This window comes from Urocitellus parryii, chromosome 5 (assembly GCF_045843805.1).
Source record: "Urocitellus parryii isolate mUroPar1 chromosome 5, mUroPar1.hap1, whole genome shotgun sequence".
Classification (NCBI taxonomy): Eukaryota; Metazoa; Chordata; class Mammalia; order Rodentia; family Sciuridae; genus Urocitellus; species Urocitellus parryii.
In genome coordinates, this window is record NC_135535.1 from 11,156,142 (window position 1) to 11,183,311 (window position 27,170).

Here is a 27,170-nt window from a genome sequence, read left to right on the forward strand (position 1 = left end):
TTTGGGGATAGGACAGCCCTTCTCTCGCCTGTGCCTGGCTCTCTCCTCTTGCGCCCCAGGCTGAATGCAGGGGTCTTTCTGCCTCCCAGCTTCCCGGGGCCACCGTGCAGAGGGCGGGACAACGGACTCCACTGAATTCACTGAATTTCCTTTCTCTAAGTGCAAAGAGTGGCAGGCGAAGACGGGACTGGGTGCCAACTCTGGGAAACACAGGAAGGCAGTGGCGACCGCTCCCCACCTCCAGGACCCTGGGAGGGAGCCCAACAGGCCGCTCCCAGCAGGGGACCTGTGGCCTCTCCTTATCACCCTCCCACGAATTCCCAGGGTTCCTGGCTCCTTTTACAGCATGATAGGATCTTGGAGGATTTGAGCAGGAATCTGGATGAAGCCCAGTTATAACCTTGAGACTTTTTTCCTTTTAGTATTTACTTTTTAGTTGACGTTGGACGCAGTACCTTCATTTTATTTATTGATTTTTATGGGGTGCTGAGGATCGAACCCAGGGCCTCGCAGGCGAGAGCTCTTTGGCTGGTCCACAGCCTCAGCCCCATCACCTGGAGACTTTTTGAAAGTAGGAACGGGGCGGACAAGGGCCCTGGCTCCTCTCCTGGGTGCAGAAGTGGCCGTCTCCTCCCTGTTCCGTCTCCTCTGGGTTCTGAGGCACCGCTGATGATGAAATTAAGATCTACCTAAAAACAGCCTCTGGGGGGGACGGGTCTCATGCTCACGTTGGTTACAAGACACATTCTGATGTCAGAAACCCGGAACTTTAAACTCCGGGTCTTAGAACCGAAGGACGATGGAGAGCTCATTGGGCAGGGAGACCCCCGGCAGGTCAGAGGGAGCCCGGGGGTCTCTCCAGCTGGCAGCTGGTGCCCAGCCTGGGCCTCGGGAAGCAGCCTGGGGCAGAGGAACCCGCAAGTCTCCTACAGGGGCAGGGTGAGGGCGCTCTCTGCCTCCCGACCACCTTAGCTGCAGCAGGCCTCAATCCTGTGGCCCTCTTTTCCTTTTTTCTTTGATTTCTTATTTTTTTGTCTTCTTGCTGAGCATCCGCTTGCTCAGATCCGAGTCCCCTGTAGGACTGCATGCTCCACGAGGGCGGGACCTGTCTGCCCAGCTACCGCGGTCCCCAAAGCCTGGTCTAGAACCCGGCATGGACAGAGTGCTCAGGGATGTGACAGTAAGGGCCAGGGGGCTCCCAGTCTAGCCAAGGGGACCGACCAGCTTGGGAAGGGACCCTCCCAGCGACCTCTGACCAGCCTCTTTTCCCGCTCGGCTGGGACAGCCACCTTCTGCAGAGCCCGTGAGACCAGCAGGGCTTCCCCCGGGCATCCTGCAGGGCCCCAGGCCACGCCTTGGCCTCAAGCTTCAGGAAGTAGCCAGGCTGGTCTCCTGGACGCCAGGCCGGTTCCCCTGGAGAAGCCCTGGTCGGTGGCCGCCTGGCCCAGGGACTGGCCCTCAGCCTGGTTTGGCTGAGGAGCGCCACCCTGGCTCCTGACCCTCGGTTGGTCTTCCAGCTGCTACCAAGGTGCCGAGGCCCCACCCTCGGGGATGGACCCTTGCCTCACCTCCACAGTCACCCTCAGCTCAGGACCCAGGGGCCTCACTTGGGCCACGGCCTGGCAGAGCTCCCCGAGACCTGAGTCCTGGCCCCAGACCCTCCTGCAGCCGGCTTTGCCCATGGCACTTCCCTGGCTGTCCCTGCCTACAGTGTCACCTAGGCTCCCATGTCACCTCTCCCCCCTGGCCTCTGTCTTCCCCTCCTGAGGGCAGGTCTCACCCTTTATCCTTGTTGAGTTTTCCCTCAGACTGAAAACTCTCCCACCCCCATTTCTTCTTTTCTTTTTTGTTTCTTGTTTCTGTTTTTTTTCTTTTTTCCTGCGGTGCTGGGGATGGAACCCAGGGCCTCGTGCGAGGCCAGCCCTCTACCAACTGAGCTGTATCCCCAGCCCACCCCCCACTTCTTTTTGCCCTACAGGACAGCCATTCTGCAGTGCTTGGTGGTAGTGACCATGAGAAGAGTCACTCCCTGAGGCCTTCTTTTGTGCTAAGCTGGTTTAGAGCTCTCCAGAGGTGAGCGCTCACCTAATCTCCACGTTTCCTCAGATACCCATTGTCTCCATCTGAAGGGGATCAGAAAAGTTGACCATCATGCCCAAGGTCACACAGCAAAGTGACAAAGCTAGAATTCCAACCCAGAACCTGAATAAGGCTTCTGTGACACTGATCATGTTTACAGTTCTTCCCTGAACCCCAGATCTCTAGACACTTTGTTTTTTCGTAGTTGAGGGTGTGCTGGGTGGAAGTCACTGTCTCTACTCCTGTGCCCGATGAACTAGTCGACAGTTAGAAGGTTCAATTGGGACATGCTCCTTGCCCAGGGGGAGGGGGACAGATTTTCTCATTGCTGTGGACACAGAGGGGGATCATAGCCTAGGGACACTTGCAGCTTGTGGGGTGGGGGGTGAACCTTGCTGCTCTCCTGCCTGCTGCCCAGGGGAGGACCCGCCATGCCGCTCTGACCAGTGGTCCCGGGGTGTCCGCAGCAGCCTCACGTTCTCCCCAGCCCCCTCCCCAGCCAGGCCCCTCCTGTCAGCTCCGCCTCCAACAGCCGGGTCCCAGCCCTGCTCACCTGCTCACCTGCTCACCTGCTCACCTGCTCTGCGCCTGGGGCAGCACTCTGACCTCCAGGTCCATCTCTGACCTGGGAAGGGAGCCAACCCTGCATCTCCCTGGGAGTGGGCACGAGGTGCTGCGGGTGCCAGGGTTATTATTTGTCATCCTCGCGGGTGCCAAGGGTGGTGGGCGAGGGGTGGTGCGGGGCCCTCGAATGCTCAGCAGCTCCAGAACTTTCCTGCCAAAGATGCTGTAACCCCAGGCCCAGGCCTGCTGGGCAGCAAGAAGGGGAGCTGGGCACAGATGTCCCTTCGGTGCGGGCCTGCATGTCCCCGAGTCCCCCCACTCCAGAGCGTCCCGAGTGGCTGCTTCGCTGGGTGGCCTTCGCCTGGCTCCGTGGGCGTCTGAGTTTGCAAACTCCACTCCGCGCCCGTGGCAAATTAAAGGCAGAGTCTTTGTCTCGACAGCTGAAAGTGTCACTAGAGCCACACCAGGCTACAGGGGCTGGTGTCACGGAGGAAGGCAGGAAGCCGTGCAGCCGTAGATGAGTGACCATGTCCACCCTCCTCCGCGGGGCGAGCCTCCTCCACTCCCCTCCTGGGCGTCCCCCGAGCTGGTGCTTCCAGACCAGACGAGTCTCGCCACTGGGTCTCTCGGGAGCTGCTCTTCCAGAGGGTGACATTTCCTAACCTTGACCCCAGCCTGGGAAGAGCTCCCTGTTGTACCGACCAACCCCCTGCCAGGCGCCGTTCAATAACTAAATGCCAGGTGCCTGGGAGGCGGTCCCCGCGGCCACTGTCCCCGGAGGGAGGGGACTTGCTGGGGGACCCTGGGCTTCAGAGAGAAGAAGAAGCTCAAGGGTTTCTGAGTAGGAGACCACTGCCCAGCAATGTCCCAGGAGACGCTCGAACCTCAAGACACACCGCGTGGTCGGGGAGAGCACCCAGGTCCAAGCTGAAATCTGGCGGCTCTGTGCTGCGTCCTGGGTCACGGACGGGCCAGCCCCAGGGGTCTGCCGCCCCCTCCAGCCTCTCCTCCCTGTTTGATTTTCCTCATTATATTTATGTTCTCTGGATCTGTCTGTCTTCGGTACCTAGTACCAGGCCCAAGATCAGCACCTGGGACATAGTAGGTGCGTCATAAATGTTTGCTGGGTGACGACAAGTGTGCCCCAGCTCTGAAGGAGTCAGTGAGCCAGGGACATTGGCAAAAGCACGTGTGAGGCCACGTGGAGTGGTGCACACCTGTGATCCCAGCGACTCCAGAGGCCGGGGGAGGAGGAGCACAAGTTCAAGGCCAGCCTCAGCAACTTAGGGAGACCCTGCCTCAAAATAAAACAGAGAAAGGGCTGAGGATACAGCTCAGTGGTGGAACACACACACACACTCACACACACACACACACACACACTCACACACACACACTCACACGCACACACACTCACACACACACTCACACACACACACTCACACACACTCACACACACACTCACACACACACTCACACACACACTCACACACACACACACACTCTCACACACACTCACACACACTCACACACTCACACACTCACACACACACTCACACACTCACACACACACTCACACACACACACTCACACACACTCACACACACACTCACACACACTCACACACACACTCACACACACACACACACTCTCACACACACTCACACACACTCACACACTCACACACTCACACACACACTCACACACACACTCACACACACTCACACACACACACACACACTCACACACACTCACACACACACACACTCACACACACACACACACACACACACACACTCACACGCCAAGGGAGAGTGACTCCGTGGGAGGAAGTCAGGAAAGGGATCCTAAAGGGAGCGCCCTGGGCAGTGGGTTCTGCAGGGTGAATAGGAGTTTGCCGAACAGGACAGAAAGGCCCTAAGCAGAGGAGGCGAATGGCATCGCCCAAAGCTGCCCAGAGGGTGGGGTCAAGGAGAGAGTGCAGCTCTGGCCCTGGGCAGCAGACTCCCCAGGGACCTTGCTGGCCGATGCTGACTCAGGGCCGGGGCCGGGTGGATGCTGAGGTGCCAGGTTCCCAGCTCCCAGGTGGGGCTGGTGTCGAGAAGCCAGGCTGCGGGGCACGGCAGCGGGGCCTGGGGACGTGGACCTAAATCCCACGCAGCCTCTGGCCAGCGGCCTGTTTCTTGGCCTCTACCCTGAGGCCAAGGACCTCCCTCCCAGGCCCGGCCCACGGCACCAGCCCTCAGCTTCCCTCCCCCTGGCGGGCACCAGCCCTCAGCTTCCCTCCCCCTGGCGGGCAGGGGTGGACCAGAGGTTCGAGAGGAAGGAGGCCGCGAGGGCCGGCGATCCACGGCTCGGGGGCTGCTGTCCGTGTCCCTTACCAGGAGGGAGGGGGGGGGGCTCTCCCCCGAGCGCTGCTGGACCCGGGGACGGTCAGCTTAGTGACGCCAAGCAAGGCAAACGTAGGCGCTTACGTTCTGGAGGTCGGAGGCCGGGGTGGGGCCCTGGGCTGCAGTCGGGTGTCAGCAGGGCCCTGTGCTCTCTGGGGTCTCTCAGGAGAACCTGCCTGCGTGGGGAGGGCTCCATTCACCTTCACCACCAGCCACCTGCCCAAGCCAGCGGCCTCCAGCCCGCCCAGCCTCCCCTCCATGCTCAGGGGCCCTCGAGGTTACACTGGCCCCAAGGTCACCCAGGATGGTCTGGCTCGAGGTCAGACGACCAGAGGGCTGATTCCATCTGTGACCGTCACTCACCCCTGCCGTAGAGCGTGACCCAGGCACTGGTTACAGCAGCTGGGGTGTGGCCATCCCGCTCCTCCCACGGGGAGCGGGTTCTTCAATAGCTCCCGAATGCCGCAGCACACCTGGAGGGAATCAGAGCTTGCATCAGGAAAGATTAGATTTGACTCACAGTAACGGGAAAATAGAATTGGCAGTGGCTTAAATAAGACGAGAGATTCATTCTCTTTCAAGTAAATGGATCTGGAGGTGTGTAGTATAAGGCTGGTCTTGGGGACCCACCAACTGGTCAGCAATGCAGATTTCCACAGTATCCGGCTCCACCACCTCTACAGTGCAGCCTTCAACCTCACAGTGTAGCCTTCAACCTCACAGTGCAGCATGGCTGCCAGAGTTCCAGCCACTGCCTTCACATCTCACAAATCAAGGTAGAGGATGGCACAGAAGGACAAGGGCAAAGGGTACCTGTCACCTGGCTCCTGAGGAGGCTTCCTGGAAGACATCACGCAATATTTTTACTTTAGTCCCAAGGGCCACAGGTTTCCGACGTGACCCTACCCTAGCCACACCCTTTATTCCATGAAACACTGGAGAGTCTGTGGCTAGGGAAGGAACGCAGGGAGGGAACTAGCCGAGGGTCCACAGAGCTCCCCTCGCCCAGCCCTTCATCTGACCCTCCAAGACCTCGAGGCCCAGGAGGGAAAGGGCCGGCCATGCCACCGAGGAGCCAAAGAGCCGCCGAGAGCCCAAGTGCCCAGCCCTGGGCAGCTGTGGCACAGAGCCTGCGGGGGACTTGGCCACTCCACCACACCCGGGGTCACTCTGGACCACAGGGTCTGTGGCGGCCTCTCTGGGGGCGGATGAGAGCCCCACCGTCGGGAGGCCCTGTCCTCCTGCGTCTCCCAGCCTCCTTCCTCCTGCGCCTCTGGGGCTTCTGCCCTGGTGAGCTCGAGGTCCTCCGTGTGCCCACAGGCCGTCGACTGCGGGGCCCGTCCTGCCGAGGGGCCGCGGGCCTGGTGCTGAGCGGAGGAGGCCTCTCCCTGTCCCTCTCCTTGGAGATGAGGCTTTCTATCTGAAGCGGGTTGTGACAGGGACTTCGGTCGCCTGGACTCTGCGGGGTTTGTTCTGACATGGGACAGGGTGGACGGCAGTGCAGAGCCGGGGGCAGGAGCAGCGCCGCCTTCTCCTGTCAGAGCAAAACCCAAGCGCAGCCGCCCCGGGCGCCCACTGCCCCCGCACCGACCCGCGTGGAGAGCTGGCTGCTGCCTTGACCTTCCTCCGTGGCTTCACCAGGCGAGAAAGCTCCCGAGACAGGGACGTGTCAGGTGGGGCTGTTCCCCTGCCTGGCACGGTGCCAGGCACACGGCGGGCACATGGTCCTCCAGTGGGGCACCAGCCGGGGTGAGGGAGCCAGGCGGCATCTGGCACGCAGTAGGTGCTCAGCAGAAGTGTTTTGATAAAAGAAAGAAGGAGGAGCGGAGGGAAGGAAGGGAGCGAGGACGGGAGAGGCCCGGGAGACCCAGCTGGTCTGGGCCCCGGCTTCCCGGGAACCAGCGGAAGCGCAGAGCTCGGGCAGCGGTCCTGGCCGCGGTCCTGGAACAGCAGCAGCCTCCCCGCGGTCTGCAGGAGGACGAGGACCTGCCCCGGTGCCTGCCTCACAGCACCGAGCCTCTGTGGCCAGGGCCTGGCACCAGGGCTGCAGGCCGAGCCAGAGGGGTGGGGCACCATGGGAGGGGCACAGGGCGGCCGTACCTGGCCCCGCTGTCTCACTGGGTGGCCTTCAGGCCTTGGGAGGACAGGAGGCCTAAGGATGGCAGAGGCTGCCCCGGGGCAGGAGGCCTGGGCCCCAGGGCCTCTCAGAGCAGATGAACAGGCCGCTAGAGCCCAGAGGGTCTGTGACAGTTGGTTGGAGCTGGGGAAAGTGGCAGCATGATTCAGGGAGGGGCCTGCCTCCCCCCAGGCAGGGACAGTCACCCTGCCCCACAGATGCAGGGCCCAGGGAGCACCCTCTGCCCACAGAGGACACAGAAATACCAGGCCGGGAGGAAAGGGGTGTGCACTGAGTGACCAGGAGCAGCCTCAAAGCCTGTGGCTGGGACCCAGGCGAAAATCACCCAGGGCCACACCCCCAGCAGCCTGGGACCAAGAGATCTTCCCTGGAACCCAACCTCTTCCTGGCCTAGTTTCTCCCTCATTGATTGGGCGGCGTCAACCCGGCAGAAAGAGCGTGTCTGAGCCTCAGGCGGGCCTGGGTTTGGATCCAGACGTCCTGAGCCCCAGGCAGGATGCTCCTGAGCCTCGGACTCCTGTCTGCCAGGGAACGGAGGATCGCAGCGCTCACCCCAAGAGTGTGCTAGAAAATCCACTGATGTCAGGGGCTCGCAGAGCAGAGGCCGCGGAGACGCGTTAAAGCCAGACGTGCCTCCCACCAGTCCTGGGGCCCCGGGGTGTTCCCACGGGTCCAGACTCTGCCCCTTCTGCTGCTCCCAAACACCTTCTCCACGCACCCAGCGTTGGCCTCCACCCGAGTCGCAGTGCCCCAGGAATCCCGGCCCCATGCCCTAGGGACGTTTTTAACACACATTTAAGACATTCAGCTTCAAGTGTTCACACGTCCATCCCCGCACCCCTTAAATTCATCCCGGACACACAGCGGCCACTTCAACAGCTCATTATGACTCCTAGGCCACCCCTGCGCGGAGGAGAGAACGGTGGCCCTCTATTCCTACCCCGGGGCAGCTTTTCCCTTTAGGTGGTAAAAGGGCTCCGGGGGAGAAAGGGCAAAGGTCAGAGGCCAACCCACAGAATCGCCTGGGCTCCAAGAGACTTCCTGAGGCATGGGGGACACCTGGGGCCCAGGTACCCCGCCACGCGTTCTTCATGGAGAAAGGACAGTGGTGCAGGCGCCGCCCTGGGAGAGATGGTGGTGTCCGCTGGTGTGTGCCGGGGGCTTTCCCCTCGGCCTCCTGCAGCACCCTTAGGTGACGTCCCCTTCCCAAGACTCCTTCAGGGCAAGGGGGTCGGCTTCTTTCTCTCCGACCCAGCGGTAAAGGGATCTCTTTGCCCACCTGTGAGTCTTTCAAACACAGAGGATTCCCCCTAGTCTGAGAGGTACAGTTACCCGGGCATCCTCAGGAGACTGGCCCCTGTGGACATAACCAGATAAGCAGAGCCACTCGACTCCCCTCCGTGAGATGGCACAGTATGTGCACATCACACGCGCAGCCTCCCGTCTCTAGGTCTCTTACAATACCTGGACCACGCCGAGGCTCTGTTGTTACAACTAGAGACAGGAAAAGGGTCGGCCGTGTTCAGTACAGACACAATTTTTTTTAAAAAAGAAATAGTTTTGACCCATGCATGGCCCACTAAGATGGCCCGCCAACAGCGCTGGCTTAGAAGAGACTTCAGAACTTCTCAGCAATGACGGCACCACGGCGGGAGAGCAAGAGGGGCCGTCCAGCCGCAGTGACCGTCTTCCTCAGCAATCATGGTAGAAAGCACTCAGAGAAACAGGGCTTGGGGACATGTGCCTCCAAGCCTAAGAACGATGGTCCAGGGTGACCAGAATCCAGGTGACGAGTCCAGAGGGCCACAGGTTACCCCTTTCCTAGCCCGGCTTTGCCACTTTGACCCGTGGGCCTGTCCCCACCCGTTATGTGGGCATCGAGTGCCGGACCTGGGCCTCGGGCTTCACCCCGGGGGTCTCCATCCTAAAGATCCAGCGCAGTCTTGTTAGACCCTCGCCCGCTGAGAGGAGGCGTCGTTATGTCTTACACAGTCCAGCCGATCAACACATTACTCAGCAGATAAACTAATTTCTGGATACTAATGTGGGGCCTGGAAATAAATCACGGAGTCTCCTGTCTAGCCACAGTGAGGGACCAAGCTGGGGTGACAGGATACCCCCAGGAGGAGCAGAGAGCCCTGTGCCCTCCTCTGGGAGGGGCCTGGGCTGCCGCCGGCTGGTTGGCCCCCAGGACCCGCTCGGGGCAGCAGGCGTGGGGAAGCGCGTGTTCTCGCAATGAAGCTGATGGGATTTTAATAGGCAGACAGATGGCCTGGGAAAAACGGGAGATTTTTTTTAAATGAGGGAAAACACTCCACTTTCCTTCCATTAAAACAAAGTGAGAGCCACCCAGGCCGGGAAGATCTATCACCATCATTTGTATTGTCAGTTTGGATGTCTTTTTTTTTAATAATTGCACGTGGAGCCTTGATACTCAACTAGGGCAGTGTTTTAAAAGAATTAGAGGTGGGAACTGTCCGTGAACGCTCCATGTGATGATTATTATTTTGTCTTCATCTGATTTTACAGTTTCATAAATGATCCTAAATAGCGTTCCTCCATTCCTCCCTGTGCACACGGTTTCCACTAATTCAATGCCTTAGTGACCGTCGTGCCCAGATCTTCGGTTCTATACCACGGTCCTGGAGCAGCAGCACCTTCTGAAGTCTTTATCAAAAGAGCTGGGAGGAATGGGGGAATGCAAGGAGAAAGGGGGAGACAGAGAAGGAAAGAGAGGGAAGGACATCTAGGCAGGGTCCTCCTGGGGGCCGTTTCACTTAATCCTCACTGCAATCGTGCAATATCTGCTTTAGGATCCCCAGTTGGCAGATGAGGAAACCGAGAGGGGGAGAGATTCAGTCACCAGGGCAGGGGTGAGTGGGTCTCAGGTGCCCTCTTCTCACTTTCTTTGCTCCATCTCCAGCTCTGAGCCCAGCATCTTCTCCTCCGGTCATCAGTCAGATGTGGGGACCGCCCATCCATTCCTGCACTTAGTAAAAGAACAGCCCGTGACGTGGGAACCCTGTAGAGGAGGAGAGAGCAGGTCTCCCAGGAAGTGTCCAGGTGCCCTGCACACACCTCCCTTGGAGACCTAATTTCATCTGATTCCCGTGTAGCCCCAGGTGGCAGGGATTCCCACTGCAGAAGCAAGGCCAAAAGAGCTTAAGTGACCTTCTCAGGTTAAGTCACCAGTGGAGCTGGAATTTAAATCCTGGTCCACCCAATGGTGAGCACAGTGACCCATTTATTTCAGTTTCAGTGTCACGGATTTTAATTAAAAAACAAAAGGAAGGAGTGGGAGAAATTAGGGGTGTGGCCTGAGAAGAGGTTTAGAATAAAGGTGACTGTCCAAAGGACCATGGACCCAAGTCCTTTCCTGTCTGAATGCTGACGCTCAACTTTAATTCAGCAACAGCAGGTGCAGATCACGGTGCGGCAGCCCAGGTGCTGGCTCGAGATCCATGTTTGCTGTGTTGTTTTTTAAAACCTTTGACTCTGAGTAAAGAGATAAACTCCTGAATGTAGGTGCCCTTCTCCAGGCGGTTTCCAGAGGAGAGGTCTGGTCTCTAGGAGGCATTTGGAAGCATCCTCTGTACCCTAAAGTGCTGCACCTGTCACTTTGAACCCCCAGTGCTGATCCAGCTGAAAGGGGTCAATGAAAACTTGAGAACTTGAAAGGAAACAGCAGATAGACACATAGATAGATGACAGGTAGATAGGTAGATGGATCTTTAGTATCTAACATAAAGAAAACAAAATTCTTATATAAAGATAGGGATTTTTTAGTTTTTATTTTATTCTTTTTAAAGGATAAATAAAGAAGTTGACAAGAAGAAAGTAATCTGAGAGGTAAAAGTCAGGATCAGAATTGCTCAGATAGGATGACCAAGATGAAGCTGGGGTGAAGGTGGAGGTGGAGGTGGAGGTGGAGGTGAAGGTGGAGATGGAGGTGGAGGTGGAGGTGAAGGTGGAGATGGAGTTGGTGGTGGAGGTGAAGGTGGAGGTGGAGGTGGAGGTGAAGCTGGAGGTGGAGGTGGAGGTGGAAGTGAAGCTGGAGGTGGAGGTGGAGGTGGAGGTGAAGGTGGAGGTGAAGCTGCAGGTGGAGGTGGAGGTGGAGGTGGAGGTGAAGCTGGAGGTGGAGGTGGAGGTAGAGGTGGAAGTGAAGCTGGAGGTGGAGGTGGAGGTAGAGGTGGAAGTGAAGCTGGAGGTGGAGCGGGAGGTAGAGGTGGAAGTGGAGTTGAAGGTGGAGGTGGAGGTGGAGCTGGAGGTGGAGGTGGAGGTGGAGGTGAAGCTGGAGGTGGAGGTGGAGGTGGAGTTGAAGGTGGAGGTGAAGGTGGATGTGGAGCTGGAGGTGGAGGTTGAGGTAAAGCTGGAGGTGGAGGTGGAGGTGGAGGTGAAGGTGGAGGTGAAGTAGAGGTGGAGGTGAAGCTGGACCTGGAGGTGGAGGTGAAGCTGGAGGTGGAGGTGGAGTTGAAGGTGGAGGTGGAGGTGGAAGTGGAGGTGAAGCTGGAGGTGGAGGTGGAGGTGGAATTGAAGGTGGAGGTGAAGGTGGATGTGGAGCTGGAGGTGGAGGTTGAGGTAAAGCTGGAGGTGGAGGTGGAGGTGGAGGTGGAGGTGAAGGTGGAGGTGAAGTAGAGGTGGAGGTGAAGCTGGAGCTGGAGCTGGAGGTGGAGCTGGAGGTGGAGCTGAAGGTGGAGCTGAAGTTGGAGGTGGATGTGGAGGTGGAGGTGGAGGTGGAAGTGGAGGTGAAGCTGGAGGTGGAGGTGGAGGTGGAGGTGAAGGTGGAGGTGGAGGTGAAGGTGGAGGTGGAGGTGGAGGTAGAGGTGGAAGTGAAGATGGAGGTGGAGGTGGAGGTGGAGCTGGAGCTGGAGTTTAAGGTGGAGCTGGAGGTGGAGGTGGAGGTGGAGCTGAAGGTGGAGGTGGAGGTGGAGGTGGAGGTGGAGGTGGAGCTGAAGGTGGAGGTGGAGGTGGAGGTGGAGGTGGAGGTGGAGGTGGAAGTGGAGGTGAAGCTGGAGGTGGAGGTGGAGGTGGAGCTGGAGGTAGAGGTGGAAGTGAAGCTGGAGGTGGAGGTGGAGCTGGAGCTGGAGCTGGAGTTTAAGGTGGAGCTGGAGGTGGAGGTGGAGGTGGAGCTGAAGGTGGAGGTGGAGGTGGAGGTGGAGGTGGAGGTGGAAGTGGAGGTGAAGCTGGAGGTGGAGGTGGAGGTGGAGCTGGAGGTAGAGGTGGAGGTGGAGTTGAAGGTGGAGGTGGAGCTGGAGCTGGAGTTGAAGGTGGAGGTGGAGGTGGAGGTGAAGCTTGAGGTGGAGGTGGAGGTGGAGCTGGAGGTAGAGGTGGAGGTGGAGCTGGAGGTGGAGGTGGAGGTGAAGCTGGAGGTGGAGGTGGAAGTGGAGTTGAAGGTGGAGGTGGAGGTGGAGCTGGAGTTGAAGGTGGAGGTGGAGGTGGAGGTGGAGGTGGAAGTGGAGGTGAAGCTGGAGGTGGAGGTGGAGGTGGAAGTGGAGGTGGAGGTGAAGGTGGAGGTGAAGCTGGAGGTGGAGGTGGAGGTGGAGGTGGAAGTGAAGCTGGAGGTGTAGGTGGAGGTGAAGCTGGAGGTGGAGGTGGAAGTGGAGGTGAAGCTGGAGGTGGAGGTGGAGTTGAAGGTGGAGGTGGAGGTGGAATTGGAGGTGAAGCTGGAGGTGGAGGTGGAGGTGGAGGTGAAGCTGGAGGTGGAGGTGGAGGTGGAGCTGGAGGTGGAGGTGGAAGTGGAGTTGAAGGTGGAGGTGGAGGTGGAGCTGGAGTTGAAGGTGCAGGTGGAGGTGGAGGTGGAGGTGGAAGTGGAGGTGAAGCTGTAGGTGGAGGTGGAGGTCGAGGTGGAAGTGGAGGCGGAGGTGAAGGTGGAGGTGAAGCTGGAGGTGGAGGTGGAAGTGGAGGTGAAGCTGGAGGTGGAGGTGGAGTTGAAGGTGGAGGTGGAGGTGGAAGTGGAGGTAAAGCTGGAGGTGGAGGTGGAGGTGGAATTGAAGGTGGAGGTGAAGGTGGAGCTGAAGTTGGAGGTGGATGTGGAGGTGGAGGTGGAAGTAGAGGTGGAGGTGGAATTGAAGGTGGAGGTGAAGGTGGAGCTGAAGTTGGAGGTGGATGTGGAGGTGGAGGTGGAAGTGGAGGTGGAGCTGGAGGTGGAGGTGGAGGTGGAGGTGGAGGTGGAAGTGGAGGTGGAGGTGGAGGTGGAGGTGGAAGTGGAGGTGAAGCTGGAGGTGGAGGTGGAGGTGGAGCTGGAGGTAGAGGTGGAGGTGGAGCTGAAGGTGGAGGTCGAGCTGAAGGTGGAGGTGGAGCTGGAGCTGGAGTTGAAGGTGGAGGTGGAGGTGGAGGTGGAGGTGGAGGTGAAGCTGGAGGTGGAGGTGGAGGTGGAGCTGGAGGTAGAGGTGGAGGTGGAGCTGGAGGTAGAGGTGGAGGTGGAGGTGGAGGTGGAGGTGGAGGTGGAGGTGGAGGTGGAGGTGGAGGTGAAGCTGGAGGTGGAGGTGGAGGTGGAGGTGGAAGTGGAGGTGAAGCTGGAGGTGGAGGTGGAGGTGGAGGTGAAGCTGGAGGTGGAGGTGGAGGTGGAGCTGGAGGTGGAGGTGGAGGTGGAGCTGGAGCTGGAGCTGAAGGTGGAGGTGGAGGTGGAGGTGGAGCTGGAGTTGAAGGTGCAGGTGGAGGTGGAGGTGGAGGTGGAGGTGGAAGTGGAGGTGAAGCTGGAGGTGGAGGTGGAGGTGGAGGTGGAAGTGGAGGCGGAGGTGAAGGTGGAGGTGGAGGTGGAAGTGGAGGTGAAACTGGAGGTGGAGGTGGAGTTGAAGGTGGAGGTGGAGGTGGAAGTGGAGGTGAAGCTGGAGGTGGAGGTGGAGGTGGAATTGAAGGTGGAGGTGAAGGTGGATGTGGAGCTGGAGGTGGAGGTTGAGGTAAAGCTGGAGGTGGAGGTGGAGGTGGAGGTGGAGTTGAAGGTGGAGCTGAAGTTGGAGGTGGATGTGGAGGTGGAGGTGGAAGTGGAGGTGGAGCTGGAGGCGGAGGTGGAGGTGGAGGTGGAGGTGGAGGTGAAGCTGGAGGTGGAGGTGGAGGTGGAGCTGGAGGTAGAGGTGGAGGTGGAGCTGAAGGTGGAGGTGGAGCTGAAGGTGGAGGTGGAGCTGGAGCTGGAGTTGAAGGTGGAGGTGGAGGTGGAGGTGGAGGTGGAGGTGAAGCTGGAGGTGGAGGTGGAGCTGGAGGTAGAGGTGGATGTGGAGCTGGAGGTAGAGGTGGAGGTGGAGGTGGAGGTGGAGGTGGAGGTGGAGGTGGAGGTGGAGGTGGAGGTGGAGTTGAAGGTGGAGGTGGAGGTGGAGCTGGAGTTGAAGGTGGAGGTGGAGGTGGAGGTGGAAGTGGAGGTGAAGCTGGAGGTGGAGTTGAAGGTGGAGGTGAAACTGGAGCTGGAGCTGAAGGTGGAGGTGGAAGTGAAGCTGGAGGTGGAGGTGAAAGTGGAGGTGAAGCTGGAGGTGGAGGTGGAGCTGGAGCTGGAGGTGGAGTTGAAGGTGGAGGTGAAGGTGGATGTGGAGCTGGAGGTGGAGGTTGAGGTGAAGCTGGGGGTGAAGGTGGAGGTGAAGGTGGAGGTGGAGGTGGAAGTGGAGGTGAAGCTGGAGGTGGAGGTGGAAGTGGAGTTGAAGGTGGAGGTGGAGCTGGAGCTGGAGTTGAAAGTGGAGGTGGAGGTAGAGGTGGAGGTCAAGCTGGAGCTAGAGTTGAAGGTGGAGGTGGAGGTGAAGCTGGAGGTGGAGGTGGAAGTGGAGATGAAGCTGGAGGTTGTGGTGGAAGTGGAGGTGAAGCTGGAGGTGGAGGTGAAGGTGAAGGTGGAGCTGGAGGTAGAGGTGGAGGTGGAGTTGAAGGTGGAGGTGGAGCTGGAGCTAGAGTTGAAGGTGGAGGTGGAGGTGAAGCTGGAGGTGGAGGTGGAAGTGGAGGTGAAGCTGGAGGTGGAGGTGAAGGTGGCACTGGAGGTAGAGGTGGAGGTGGAGGTGGAGGTGAAGCTGGAGGTAGAGGTGGAGGTGGAGTTGGAGGTGGAGGTGGAGGTGGAGGTGAAGGTGGAGGTGAGGGTAGAGGTGGAGGTGAAGCTGAAGCTGGAGCTGGAGCTGGAGGTGGACCTGGAGCTGGAGGTGGAGGTGGAGGTGAAGCTGGAGGTGGAGGTGAAGCTGGAGCTGGAGCTGGAGGTGGAGGTGGAGGTGGAGTTGGAGGTAGAGGTGGAGGTGGAGCTGAAGGTGGAGGTGGAGGTGGAGGTGGAAGTGGAGGTGAAGCTGGAGGTGGAGGTGGAAGTGGAGGTGAAGCTGGAGCTGGAGGTGGAGGTGGAGGTGAAGCTGGAGCTGGAGGTGGAGGTGGAGGTGGAGGTGGAGCTGGAGGTAGAGGTGGAGGTGGAGCTGAAGGTGGAGGTGGAGGTGGAGGTGGAAGTGGAGGTGAAGCTGGAGGTGGAGGTGGAAGTGGAGGTGAAGCTGGAGGTGGAGGTGGAGGTGGAGGTGAAGCTGGAGCTGGAGGTAGATATAGTAATGGGGATGGAAGTGAAAGTGGTGGTGAAGGTGATGTTGGAGGGGAAAGTGGAGCTGGAAGTAAAGGGGGAGCTGGAGGTGAAGATGGAGGTGAAGATGGAGGTGCAGGTGGATGTAGTAATGGGGATGGAGGTGGAAGTGGTGGTGGAGGTGATGGTGGAGCTGGAGGTGAAGCTGGAACTAAAGGTAGAGGGGGAGGTGAAGCTGGAGGTGGAGGTGGTGGTGACACGGACCGTGATGAGGCTGGTGACAATTCCAATGACAACAGGGATTCTCATGGTTACTCATGTTTGGAACAATTCCTTGCTGTGCCCCAAACCTCTAACTTGCATTTCTTCACATCAGAAGAAAAACTCGGTTTTCCCAGACAACCACTGTTTCAGTCTGGTGTCGCCCAAGCAGCCGCGTTCAGGGGAGGGAGGACTGTAGGGGCTCCCTGCACCACCCCCTAGGCAGGAGAGAGGGATGAGTGGACTAGGGAAACCAGGGCCCTGCTACCTACGCCCCTCCATCTTCCCACATCCGATTGTCCCCACCCCAAGGTCATTCACCCAAATCAGTCCCCCAAACTGACAGTGCTTAATGCCCTTGTCATCTGAAATACACAAATGAGTACAGTCCATTTCTGGTGGATAAATAAAATCACCACTGCGATCACTGAAACATATTTACTTTTTAATTAGGCAGCAGCCAAGTAGGAGGCACCTGTGGGAAGCCATCTCCCATCACCTCCCGGGGGTCATGCTGCGGTGGCCAGGGGACTGGGTGGCCTCCACACCCCTGACAGGCTGCTACACTGCCTCGGAATAATCACATCACTTTTTTAAAAAAGAAAATCCAAAATGCTGACAGATAGGCTGCCAACGAAATGGCTTCTTTAAAAATAACCTGATATCTGAACGTAAGTCGCCGCCGCACAGCTGCGTGCTCAGGCCTCGCCAGGTGCCGCAATCATCGCCGCGGGCCTGGCTGGGCTGTGATCGGGACGTGGCTGTGTCGAGGGCTGGGTGCGCCTGCAGTGGCCCCAGCACGTCCTTGGGAAGGGGACGGTGGTGAGGTGGATGATCCTCTGATCCTCACTGGGGAGGGAGAAGCGGGAGGCCAGGGTCAAAGCCCGGATGCACCTGTTGGGGAGAGGGTGGCTCACAGGTGCGCTGTTGCTCACAGTGTTTGAGGAAGGGCCTGGTTCCATTGCGCAAACCAGGAGGCACAGGTGCGAGGGAGCAGCCTGGGGGCGGAAACGAGGTCAGGTCTGTAGTGTGGGAGCTGTGGGGGGAACTCGTGGGGGGAAGGATGGAGGCAAAGTGGGTCACGTCTTTGTGGAAATGATGAGAGAATTGGGTCAGAACTGTGGGGGAGAAGGCTTGAGAATTGGGTCGAGTCTTTGGATAGAAGGGGGAAGTGGGTCAAATGTGGACCGTGTGGAAGGGGGCAGGGGAAGGTGATCTTGAGAGTGGGCTGCTTGCCTGACATCGGAGGGCAGCGCGAGCGGCTTTGGTCCCCACAGGGGCTCAGCAAGGCGCTGCCGGGTTCTGGCCCTTTCCTCCCGATTCCGTGGACCTGCTGGCTCAGGTCACATTAGAGTTCAAGTCCCTGTCCCTACTCCTACCCCAAGTTGCGTGACATAAATCTCAGGCAGGACAGGGTGTGCTTCACTCTCCTGGCACTCCGCAAGCCAACCCAAATTGGCATTTGAGGAGGTCACGATTCCATAACTTTATGTGGCCTCATTTTACACAGGTTGTCGGTCCAGCCAGAGGTCCACCTGCTGTGGCCCCAGCAGACCAACCAATTCAGCACCGTTTCTCTCCCCTCTCTGACCGCCAGCATCGCTGGGCGACTTGGAGCCTCAAAATACATGTTGTCAATAAGAGCCGAAAAATAAGTTCATTTTCACGCCTTCTAAACTGGCTTTGTTCAGATCCGCGCCACCACAACAATACTCAAGATTACACTTAAAAGGAGTGTATGGTCCTTAATCAGCTCCTATTGGCCGCCCAGCTGAATGGAAGGACTCTCAAAGCAGACACAGAATGCGCGATTGACAGATGTGCTAAACCCACAGAACTTCGGCAGCAGCTGGGGTCAGCACGTGCCAGCGCACATCTCTCTGGGGATTTCAGCCCGTGTGGGTTAAAGAGGATTTCTATGAGAGCATATGCTCATGACCTCCCGGCTCCTCTTGAGACCTATGTATGGAGTTATGATGAATCTGATCAGATAAAGCCACATTGATTAAATGTGCATTTGGGCTTCTTCCGAGAATTCCCTTCTACTGACATGAATCACAGTAATTAATGAGATCAACGCGTACTTGGCATCTGGGGTGTGTGGCCCTCTCTGAGAAGCACACGAGACAGTGCGGGCTAGGAAACCCACGTCGTTCCTTGCACACCGAAGAATGCCTCCATCTCCTTGGAGAGGAAATGATCAACCAAAACAGCCACGCGCCTTACTCTCCAGGTGACATGGGTTAATGTGCTGGAATTACTGGGATATAGGCTGGTAAAGAGACTTTCAGATCAAGTAATCGGCTCTGGCTTTTTCTAGACTCTCAGAATCTTTGAATGTAGAAGAATCTGGTAGACGCACAAACCTTCTCCAGGAAATGCAGGGAGAGGGGCTCTAATCGGGCTTCGTTGCCTCTGCAATTCAAATCAGACCTTCATTTCCTTCCACAGAGTTATTTTGAGCCATTCATTATTATCTTCCCTCTGAAGCGGGGGCTGTTTGATACTGTAAGATTTTGAGAATCAAAGAGAGTAAAAAGAACACTGAAGAATTATTCTTGCTGCAATTTCAGATGAATTTGGTGCTGACAAAAGATTTTTTCAACACACACACTTTGTATTAGAAGCAGGAGAGAGAGAGAGAGAGAGAGAGAGAGAGAGAGAGAGAAACAGCTCCTCAGGCAGCTCAGGGAGATTTGATCCCTGCCATTTTTCCAGCGCATTCTTGGAGGCCAGTCCTGCAGATGTTCCCAGGCGGTGGGGTGGACTAAACAGCCCCAGATGTGGAGGAAGAGAATCTGGGCTGGAGGCTTTCTGTGTCTTCCACTTCTGAGCTCTGTGACCTTGGCTGAGGCTCTTAACCTCTCTGAGCCTTCCTTTCATCCGCCACAAAATAGAGGCAGCAGATAACACCTCACACTTCAACAGCAAGGTGCAGCTCGCCTCCCGTGGAGAAGGCAGTTTATGCTGACTCAATGCTCCACGGCTGGCCGGTCGGCCAGTGCTCCACAGGGAGGTTCCAACAATCCAGTGAGTTCAAATAGAAGTCAGCTGAGGAGCTTAGGCAGAGCTTTAGCCTCTCTGAGCCTCGAATTTCTCGTCTGCAAAATGAACGATGTTGCTTTTCAGTGAGATCCTCAGCGGAGACATCTGCCCAAGGCACAGCAGGATTCCAGACCTGGTAGCCACTTGCCTGTGTCCCAGGTGGTAAATAGAGCTCCCCTAAAGACAGTCCCCACCAGAGAAGCCGATTCTGCCTCCAAGTTTCTGGCGAGTCTCAGTAGTAATTAAGGAAAGGTTAAAAGTGTCATCACAGGCGGGGCACGATCGGGTGTCTGTGGACACTCCTGTTGGGACAGCAACGTAGCCTACAGCTGGCCTTGCCAGCAGGGAGAGTGGGGAGCCCTCGCTGGGTGTGGAGGAGCTGGTGCACCCCACCACTTACCAGCCCTGTGTCTCTGCACCTCCAAGTTAGGAGTGGCACCAGGATGCCACTCAGCAGTCCCGACAGAGCCCTCAAGGACCCGCCGTACCACAGGCTGCTCCTGCCTCTTGCTATTACTGATAGGCACTGTTGGGCGGGGGGTGGGGATCGAAAAGCAAACCCAGATTTTTTTTCCTTCTTTTTTCTCAAATATCTCCCCACAGGAAGTGAAAGGGGAGGGAACATCGAGTTCCAGTAACAAGGAGACGGGTTGAAGGCAGGAGGAGGGTACAGCACAGGGCACTTAGGAGCCAGGACACTGCCCGGGCAGGCCAGGCCTTCAAGGCACAGGGTGGCGTGGAAATGCAACCTGGCCAGCAGGCCACCAGTGATGGAACCCAATTCCGGGACGTCATCTTGGAAGTCCTCCAGGCTGGAGGGAAAAGTCAACACAAAAGGAGGACTATGTGTAGGGCAGGGTGGACGTCAGTCCCTTGTGGCTTAGAAACTGACCAGAGGCCACCTGTTGAGTCAGGAAAGAAGAGGGGAGGGACTGATATTTCTCGTTGATGACCCGCCTTGTGTATTACCTTATTTCATCTTGCCAACTTCATGAATAATAAGAGCCAGGATTTAATGAGCACTTATTATGCGCCAGCTGTTCTAAACAACTTATTTGTATTATCTCATTTTGATCCTCACAATGACCCTTTGGGCAGCTCCTATAATCAATAAAGTCAAAACTGAGGCTCAGGGATGTTTAGCCACTTGTTCAAGGACACACAGCCAATTAGCAGAAAGCTGGGGTTTCAGTCAGGCTCAGAGCCCACACTGAGCCTCTTCCTCTCCTGCAGTGTGGCGCAGCGGGTGACAACATGGTCCCCGACTCACACTGCCTGTGTCCAGCCCAGTTCTCTCAGTGGTCTCCAGTAGGCCTCAGTTTCCTCGCTGTAAGAGGGAGTGTAAGATCTCGTCTCTGGCAGAGTTGAATTAAAAGAACATGAAGTGAATTTGCCCCCGGTTCCGTGCTGAGGGTGGGGGAGCAGGGAGAGGTGAAGTAGTCACCCCAAATTTCCCACTCCCAGTGGTCACCCCTCTCGCTGGGGAGAGGCAAATAGAGCAAGATGGCAGCCTGGGTTTGAGCCGCCGTGTGGCCCCTGAGCCAGAACGGTCCCCCTGCAGCGAGCAGCTGCAGGGAGGACGTCCAGCGGGCCACCCAGGGCTGGTTGGCCAAGCGTGGTCACCCCAGGCCTGTCATGCCGTCTTGATGGCTGCCAGCTGCCCTAAGCCCCCAGTGACGCAGGCCCTGTGACCAGGTGGCTCTGGCCCTCCCTTCCCCACTCCCACTCCTGCCTGTCTAGAGTTTTCACTCCAGGAAGAACAAGCGTTGTCAACTGTGAAGTGCTCTCCACGAGAGGTGGAGGCCCCACACAGAGGCTGGAGCTTCTGCAGAGAGGCCACAGCCCTCCTCCCCAGCCTGTGGTCACCTGCTCTGACTCCCAGTGGCAGTGGTGGTGGCGGGAGGTGGCTGGCTCTCATCTGCTCTGTCCCACGAGGGCAGTCCACACCTTCTTGACTCTGCCCCTCCCCCAGAGCCTCCCGGTGCCCGAGGTGGCCTCCGTGGTTCCTTCCCCCCGTACCCCTCCACGGACCCATCTCCACATCAGAAAAGAGGGCACGGTGTGTGTCCTGGGGGCTTCCCCGTGGGCAGGCCGCTGTCCACAGGAAGCTCTTACCGAGTTCTGGCATGACGGGGCTCCAGAGGCCTGGCTTGCAGACTCTTCCCCCCTCTCCTGGCCCCTGCCACTCAGACGGGTGGGTCGGCCCTTCCCCTTGGCTGGACCCTGCTGCCCACATGAGTCTCTTCTCCCCGAGACTCTTCCTTCTCTCCCGTGTGTGTCTCTGAAGGCCCATGAGGCGTCCGGCCAGAGCTTGGGATACAAACTCAGCATGGTGGGCGCGTCCCCGGCCCTGGCCTCCAGCCCTCGAGTCTGCTTCCTAAACATCCACGTGCACAGGGCAGCCGGGGTCCAGGGGGTCCAGGGTGGGCATCACGACGGGGAGCCCACACCGAGAAGAGTTCGTCTCGACAATGACAGGGACCACAGGAGCCGGAGAAGGACTGGCCGAGTGAACTGGGAACTGGAAGAGAACTGCTCCCAGGTTCAAGGTCACCCCAGAACAGGCGGGGCGGGGAGTCCAGCACCCCAAGACCCAGCTACACAGAGTGGCCACTCTGCAGAGCCCGTGAACAGAACCCACTCTGCAGGTGGCCCGCCTGGCCCGTACCTGGCTCTCTCCAACGCACATCACTGTGACCGCCCGGTGCCCCAAGCTCTGCGTTTACCTGATCTCTCTCGCTCTGGTTCCCCAGAAATGTTTGACCCTGTCTGAGAATGTGACCCGATTCTCTCTTCCCATCACTCCTAATCTGCCCTATTTTTATTGATTGATTGGTTGATATTTTGGTGCTGGGGATTGGACCCTGAAGTGCTTAACCACTGAGCCACATCCCCAGCCCTTTTGTATATTTTTAATTTTGAGATGGGGGTCTTGCTAAGTTGCTGAGGCTGGCCTTGAACTTGGGATCCTCCTGCCCGGGCCTCCCAAGCTGCTGGGATTATGGGTCTGGCCACTGCACCTGGCTCTGATCTGCCCTCTTGACGGCCTTCTATTGAAGTGGCCCGTTTTGTCCTGCCTGTCCTCATTCCATCCCTAAACTCTTAGTCACGGGAATAGATCACTTCTCTCCTCTCTTTAAGGGCTGCTGCTTTGCCCAACTAGAAGGAGAGGCTGAAGCACCCTTTGGTGGGTCCCCAATGGACCCGAAAGGGTAACGGTGACAGGCCCAGGCAGGGGCTCTGCCAGACCTCCCAGCCGGCAGCTTCAGCCCAGGCCTGTCACTGAGAAGCCAGGCGCCTCCCGTCCAGGTCCCGGAACCCGGGTCAGGCCACTCCCTTTGTCAGTAGATACCTGGGGTGCAGGAGACCTTGAGCACCCCAGAAGCCACCGAGGATTCAGGGCTCTGCAGAGGTTGGAGGCCTGAGGGCCCTGGGGGTGTCCGTGTGGGCCTGTCTCTATTGCCCTGGGGACTGTCACAGCCCGTAATCACCCGTCCATCACAGCCCATCAAGCCAAGGCCAACGGGAAGCAATAGGCTCACAGAAGGGCATGAGTTATTGAGGCCAATCAGCTGTCGATGGGGAACAACTGTGGGGTCACATTCAAGGGGAACACAGAGTGGCATTTTTCAGGCTGCTTGGAGATTGTCAGTTTAATTTTTACTTATTTATTTCTGACCTTACAGAAAATGCATTACCACAAGGTCAAAACATTTCTCTCTATATATATAATTTTGGAACTTCAGAAATAGAGAGAGAGAAAGCCATTGAGTAAAGACCGGAGGCTTGGACCTGGCCTGCGGTTCCAGCTGCTCTGCCCTTTGGGCAAATGGCTTGAGCACTCCAAGTTTAACAGTTCGTCCGTTGAAAGGAGGGGACTGGGGAATGACATGGATCAAATCACATACATGCAGGAGAGTGTCACCAGGAACCCACATTAGGTACAGTCCTAATGCAGCGATTGAGAAAGATTGTATCAGTTTCCCCTTCAGAAAAATTCCGTATAATGAGGCCTTTCCTGCAAGGGCGTTGGGGACATTAAACAAATTGCAAGTGAAGTCTGAGACAAAGACTCAATTATCTGGCTACAACGATAATCATTATTTTCATAACGACCCAGCAAGATGGTCACATTATAAAGACAATAGCTTAAAAACAGACCCCTCCACACTAGCGCAGGGTGACAAGATGCCCAGCTGTAGTCTGTGTTCACATTTTAGATTTATTTGTAACCGACATCTTAATTTGTTAAGTCAGATATAGGAATTATGCAGCTGTGGGTTTGGGAAGGTGACCCGGCCAGGTCCACTGCTCTCCCCTTGATTCTCTTCCACATCTGTCCTGAAACCAGCCGTCGGTCGGCAGCTAGCCCAGCGGCCAGAGCTGTCTGGGAACCTGGTACACAGTGGGTGACTGATAAATGGTTGCTGTCGATGTTTTGAATGAATGAAGTTTGCGAGCAGAATCTTATGGTTAGATCGATGCTCTGTGGAACCTGAGAGACAGACAGAGAGGGGCCGCGAGAGGCAGAGAAACTTGACCCCTGCGTTCAAATCATCTATCATCTAAGTATGGGAAGGAAGAAGCCTCTGGAGCACACACAAGCGTGCAAATCCATGCTTGTGTGAATGTGGCCGCCAGATGTTCAGCGGGCAGCTTGGGCTTGGGGTGCGCCAGGATTCAGGGAGAGCCTCCTTGCAGAGTCTGGGCCTGGCCAGTCCTCCAGGGTGTGGGGATCAGACCCAGGTGGGCAGGCGGCAGGGGGGCGCTGTTGTGGTTCATTTCTGTGTCCCCTGGCCTGGGCTAAGGGACTCCCAGAGAGCTGGAAAGACGTCCCTTCTGGATGTGTCTGTGAGGTGGCTTCTGGAAGAGACTAGCACCTGAATCAGCAGATGGAGGAAGGGCTGCCCTCTTCAGGGTCGGTGAGCTCGCCTGTCCACAGGGGGCCCAGAGGGCGAAAAGCTGGGGAGACGTCCCTGGCTCTCTCCTGGGTGGACCTGGCACACCCATCTCCTGCCCTGGGACCTGGGGCTGCCGGTACTCGGGCTTCAGACGCAGACCAAGACTCGGCCCTCCGCTCCCCTCTCCTCACTCCAGCTCAGACCAGGTCCTCCCAGGCTCTCGCTCCTCCGGCTGCAAACGCAGACTGGCAGTTCCTGGGACTTTGCAGCCCCGTGATCCCGTGAGCATTCCCACAGCCATCTCCTCTCATCGCTGTGTGGCCCGTGTGGCCCTGTCCCGTCATTCTGTTTCTCTGGGGACCCCGACTGATGCCAGTGGACAAGAGCCCAGGAGGAGACGGGCCCCGGTCACCTGGAGCTCCCGCCTGTCCTGGGACCCAGGGAGCTGGAGGCCCCCTCGGACCTGGGGCTGAACTTGATCTCCTGAGGGTGGCGGAGGGTCCAGGGGGTCGCTGCGGAGCAGGTGCCCAGAGCCACGCGGGCTGCGGGCAGGCCAGTCGGGCGCCGTGGGAGGCGGTGGCGACCCCAGAGGAGATGAACGGCGGGGATGAGCTGCTCCGGGAGGCCGAGTCTAGCAAGGCAAAACCCAGGATAATTAGCAGATATTTAGGCCAGGGAGGACTGATTAGCATCGCTCTGTGAGGCACACTTAACGACACCCAGTGACCTAATTTCTCAAAGAGAAACGCAGATCCTTGCTTCATACCTCCCGGTCCAGAGGCCACGGGGCAGAAGGGAGCCGCCCCTCCCCCGCTCCCCGAGGCCACAGTTGTCACCAGGGGAACAGACAGCCTTCCAGGGTCCTGCAGGGACCTAATACGTCCCCACGGTCTGGACATGACGATCACAGGTCATGAGAGCCCCTCCCGCTGGCCTGTTCTCCTTTATTTTATTTCTATTTTCTCATTATCTTTAGGAGTCGGGACCTCGAGAGACCCCCCTGCCTCAGCCTCTCGAGAGTCAGGGTCCTCAGGTTCACGCCACAAGCTCAGCTCCTGTTCCCCTTGATCCCCTCCACCACCAGGTCGGAGGCTTGGCCCTCGGCACTGGGCCAGCCTGAGGTGGTCAAGAAGATAAGGCCCCGACAGTCCAGTGGGCAGACTGGCCACATACGCCATTCTGAGTGATGGGTGACGAGGGGTTGGGACCAAAATCCAGCCAGGGGCTCTGTGGCAGGAGCAGGGGAATGGAGCATCCAGGCCAACAGAGGGCTCGGGAAGTTCTCCCCAGGATGGGACTGAATTTGCAATCCAGTCCCACGTCACACACGCAGGAAGGAGGTGGCCGCGCAGAGGAGGAGGGCGAGGACCAGAGGGGCAGGGGCCTGGGTCCTCCAGTCCATGGGGAGCATGGGGCTGGGGGGGAGGGCCATGGTGCAGAAAACCGGGGGGGGGGCCAGCCAGACGAGGCAGTGAGGCTTCCTAGGACAATGGGGAGCTCTCGTGGGGTTTGGGGGCGTCTTCCTCAAGGTTTTATCGTAGTAAATACACAGAGTGTAAAATTTACCCCCTCAACCACCCCTAAGTGTCTAGGTCAGGCGCATTAGAGAGCTTCATGTGTAGCTTTCACCTTCAGCTCCAGAACTCTGTAGACTAAAACTCTGCACCACTGAACACCAACTCCCCCTCCCCCTCCCCAGCCTTTGGCCACCATTCTGCTTCCTGCCTCTGTGAATGTGACAATTGTAGGCACTTCATAGAAGGGGAGTCACACTGTATTTATCTTTTAGTATCTGGCATAATGTCCTCCAGCTCCACCCATGTTGTAGCGCGGGATGGGATTCCTCCCTTTTCAATGCTGACTAATATTCCACTGTATATGGACATATCACATTTTCCTTAGATGTTCCTCTTTTGAAGGACACTTGAGTTGCTTTGGGGTTTTAGCATTGTGAATAATGCTGCTGAGAACACAGGTATAGAGATATCTCTCTGAGACCCTTTTGATTCTTCTAGAAACACAAAATGAAATGGTTAACTCATATAGTAATTCTATTTTAAATCCTTTGAATAACAGCACATTGTTTTCCCCAGTGGCTGTACCATTTTACATTCACACTAATTGTATAAAACACAGGGTTCCAATTTCCCCCTTCCTTGCCAACACTTGTTACTTTCTGTTTTTTCAACAGAAGCTATCCTAAGGGGTGTGAGGTGATATCTCATTGTGGTTTTGACTTGCATTTCTCTGATGTTAATGACATCCAACATCTTTCCTGTGCTTGTTGGCTATTTATGTATCTTCCTTGGAGACATGCCTGTTCAAGTCCTTTGCTCATTTTTGAAATGAGTTTATTTTTCATACTCATGGAAGTTAAAAAAGGGGAGTAGTATGAGCCAATTTAAAATAATGGCAGCTGCTCCCATTAATTGAGCATCTACTATACTCCTATACTCCAGGCACTGAAATGAGTGCTTGGTGCACACTGGCTCATGGATTTGGGTGCTCCCGACACCCCTGAGTCTGGCAAGACTTTGGTCCTCATTTAGAGAAGAGGAGGAAGCCAAGTGGCTAAGTAAGCTGCCCAGCAGAGAAACAGTCTTCCAATCCAGGCAGCTTGGCTTGGTTAGAAGCCCATCAACAGGCTCTATTTTGCTAGAAAAATCCCTCTGGCTGCATATGAAGGGTGACCCAGGAGTGATAATCTGGAGGCTTGGAGAGGAGAGGGGAGGCGTTGGGAAAATCCAGTGGCCTGCCAAGTCCTCTCTACCACCGGCCACCTCTTCTTCCTTTTAACAAGGCTCTTCCCTCGACCTCCCTTCCCCATCCTGGTGTCCTTCACGCAGGATCTTCCGGCCTCACCAGCACCCTGTGGGTGCCAGACTGGCCTTTCATGGGCGCCAGGGCCACTCTCCCAGGGACCCAGGCATCCCTCATCCGATCCAAGTTACAAATCCAGGGATGGATTTCTCTGGGTCTGTTCTCTTTGCATTTCAGCCTTGAACACATGCTTTTCTCCCTGGAAATTCCTGTCTTAATTTTGCTTCCTGGTTCTGTCCACACTAGAGACGAGGCTCCTCGGAGAGAACTCTGTTTTATGACCCTGCAGTCTAGCAGCCCTAATGGAATCAGGCAGTGTCTTCGTTGAGAGCGCTCCAGGCCGGTCCCCCTCCCCGGATGCACCATCCCTCTCAGCTTGGGGCGTGGGGTTGGCTTTGAGCAGTGAGTAGAAAGAAAGTCAGCCTCACATCTCGTTCCGATCCCAGGTCCACGTCCTAGCATGAGGCCCTGGACGGGCTGTTCTCCCTGCAAGTCCAGAGGGAGGGAGG

General features: G+C 57.1%; 1 protein-coding gene across 1 annotated transcript in view; it reads left to right on the plus strand.

Moving 5' to 3' along the window:
- The window catches only part of Cacng2 (calcium voltage-gated channel auxiliary subunit gamma 2), a 107,899-nt gene that overhangs the window by 6,699 nt on the left and 74,030 nt on the right, over nt 1-27,170 (plus strand). The window lies entirely within an intron of this gene.